This window comes from Pteropus vampyrus, unplaced genomic scaffold (genome assembly GCF_000151845.1).
Source record: "Pteropus vampyrus isolate Shadow unplaced genomic scaffold, Pvam_2.0 Scaffold117, whole genome shotgun sequence".
Classification (NCBI taxonomy): Eukaryota; Metazoa; Chordata; class Mammalia; order Chiroptera; family Pteropodidae; genus Pteropus; species Pteropus vampyrus.
Window position 1 is genome coordinate 3,213,689 of NW_011888898.1, and position 3,549 is coordinate 3,217,237.

The window sequence follows — 3,549 nt, forward strand, 5'->3', positions numbered from 1 at the left end:
GGCAGGTGGAGGGATGGGAAACTGGCTGGAGAACTCTCAGGGCGAGGCAGGGGGCAGGTGGGGCAGGAGAATCTGAGGGGTGCAGGTGGGGCAGGGAGGCAGGTGGGCAGAGGGGCAGGCAGGGCATGGTGGAGGATGGGGGGAAGGGGGCATGTCAGGCAGGCGGAGCAGGTGGAGCAGGCGGGCAGGGCCTGGGGGTCTGGGTGGGGCCGCCTGGGTGGCAGAGAGCAGGCATCCCTTTGATGAGCAGAAGTTTTGTAAGTTTTGTTGTAGTCCCATTTATCTATTTTTGCTTCTGTTACCTGTGCTTTTAGTGTCACATCCAAGGAATTATTGCCAAATCCAATGTCATGAAACTTTTCCCTATGTTTTCTTCTAGGAGTTTTATAGTTTTAGGCCTTAAATTTAGGCCTTTAATCTATTTTGAGTTCCATTTTGTATACTGTGTGAAGGATCTGAATTCATTCTTTTGCATTCGGATATCCAGTTGTCCCAATGCCATTTGTTGAGATTGTCCTTTCCCCATTCTTGGCACCCTGTCGAGATCCTTTGACCACATGTGCTAGGGCTTATTTCCGGGCTCCCTGTTGTGTTCAGTTGGTCTGGATGGCTGTCCTTACGCTGATGCCACACTCTTTTGTACACATTATTATCTTTGTCACTTTGTATGTAATGTGTTTTGAAATCAGGAAGTGTGAGGCCTCAGACATTTTCTTTTTCAAAATTGTTTTGGTCATTCAGGGTCCCTTGAGATCCTATGTAAATTTTAGGATATTTTTTTCTATCCAGCAAAAATGCTATTGGGATTTTCATAGGGATTGCATTGAATCAGTAGATTGCTTTGGGTAGTTCGGACATCTTAACAATATTAGGTCTTCCAACCCATGAACACGGGATGTCTTTGTCTCCTTTAATTTCTTTCAGCAATTTTTTGCAGTTTTCTGTTTATGTCTTTCACCTTCTTTATGGTTTATTCCTTAGTATTTTATTCTTTTTGATGCTATTGTAAATGGAATTGTTTTTGTAAATTTCTTTTCAGGTTGTTCCTTGTTCATGTATAGAAAGCAATTGATATTTGTGTCATTTTGTATCCCACAGCTTGGCCGACTTCACTTATTGGTTCTAACAAGTCTTTTTTGTGTGTGGAATCTTTAGGGTTTTCAATGTATAATATCATATCATCTGAGAACAGATATAACTTTACTTTTTTCTTTCCAGTTTGGATGCCTTTTCTTTCTTTTTCTTGCCTAACTGCTCTGGCTAGGACTTCTAATACTCTGTTGAAAAGAAGTGGCGAGAGTGGACATCCTTGCCTTGTGCCTGATCTTAGGGACACTGAGCACGACGTTAGCAGTGGCGCATATATTTTCACATGTGGCTTTTATTATGTTGAGATCATTTCCTTTTATTCCTAGCTCGTTGAGTGTTTTCATCATGAAAGTATGTTGAATTTTGCCAAATGCTTTTTCTGCATCGATTGAGATGATCATGTATGTGGCTTTTGTCCTTCATTCTGTTATCGTGGTGAATCACACAGTAGTCGACTTTTGAGGCTTTCTCAGATTTGGCTTTGCTCTTTTTGGTAAGAATACTTCATGGATGTTGCATTCTTTCATCAGGAGGCGCATGATATCGTGTTCTCTCCTTTTGAGATATTAATAGCCGTTACGGCTGTTACTTAGTACTTAGATCCATTATCTCACCGTAGGTTGCAAAATGGAGATATTCTAATTCTAGTGTTCCTTCTTTGGCAACTAGAATACTTTTATAAGAAGAGACTTCCCTGTGGTGGTGTGAATTTACACGTGATGAAATTGCATAGAACTAAACACAGACATGCACACAGGAGAGCATGCAAACCTGATGACCAGAGGCTGTGGATTGCACTTACATGTCAGTTTCCTGGTTGCCATGTTGTTCTGTAGTTATGCAAGGTGTTAGCACTGGGGCGGGGGAAATGGTACAGGGGATGCAGGACCTTTCCGTACTATTTTTTGCAACTTCCTATAGATCTATGATTTTTCTTTTTAAGTTAAGGAGAAAGAAAGTCCTCTCATCTACTATTTGACTACCAGTGGTATAAGAAAAGTGGGATAAATGCTTAAGTCTTTCCTTTTGTTTTTACTTAGAATAATGAGTCAATACCTTAGAATCCCCCAAAGAGTGACTCATTTTCTTAAAGTATCATTATGAACTCATTGATTTCAGTATATTTTAAGCGTTTCGGTCCGTTGCATTATTATCGTTGTTGATGTTCCAGTTCCCACCTTTGGCCAGTAGGCACCCCTTCAGGCTGGCTCCTCAGTCCTTCTGACATGACCCTGAAATCTTTGCTTCCTCACTCTCTGAGGTGCTCCGGGTTCATCTCGTACACGTCCTGCCCACGTCCCAGAGTCAGAAGTTTATCCAGAGTCCTGGATCCTTTCAATGTGAAATGACATTTAGAGAGCCCAATCTGAGCACTCAGGGTGTCACTGCCACTGGGTTGCTAACAGGTTTTAGGTGTCTTCAGTGGGCAGAGGAACAGATGGGCATTTTTAGGAAAGACAGCATACATCACAAGTTCATGCTTCTACTTTACACTGTAAATTCAGGGCCGCAGAATGTCCACTGAACCTCGCTTGTCCTTTTTTCCCCACACTAAGAGTCCTGGATCTCAAGGACTCCAGGGAAGCCACGACCCGTTTTGATTTTGTCACCCATGACTAAAGCTAATCCTGATGGATACGAGGGTGTCATGGGCCTAGGGTGGTCCTCGAGAGCATCTCAGTTGTTCACCACGGAGCCAGGGAGAAGGACCGAGGCTCAGGGAGCGTGAAGAGCGTTTGCAAGTTTGCAGATACGATGAACTCCTGGTTGCCCTCAGCTCTGTTAGGGAATGAAACATCAGGGATACGGGTGAAGCCAGGGGGGGTGAAATGTGGTCCAAATGCAGCTCCTCACCTTTCCTCCCCTCCCCTGGAGGGCCCGGGTCCTGGCACTGACCTTCCCAATCTTCACATTTTCACCGCTCCCGTCTGCGTCCCTAAGCATCACTATGTGCATGGTTTTATGTGTACTTCCTCTGCTGTATTCTTCTGCGGCTTGCTCTTCCCGCTTCCCTCAGCATTCTGACATTTATCCCATTGATATGTGCATTCTAGTTTCATTCATTCATTCATCCTTCCATTCTCACTGCTGTATAGTATTCCACTGTATTACTGTGCCGCGGTTTATCCATTCTCCTCGTGACAATCATTTAGCTTGTTTCCAACATCTTGCTATTACAAATATTCTTGTAGGTGTCTCTTACAAGGTGCATGAGTGGGTGAGAATTTCTCTAGGGCAGGCCAGGGGTGGGTAAACTTTTTTTTGTAAATGGTCAGACAGTGAATAGTTTTGGCTATGGGAGCCAAGAGGCAAAAGAAAAAAAAAAAAGTAGCTACTTATATAACAAGAGAGAAAACAAATTTCCATGATTTTTTTAATTTAAAAATTCACAACTTTATTTATGGACATTGAAATTTGAATTTCATATCGTTTTCACATGTCATGAAATAGTATTCTTCT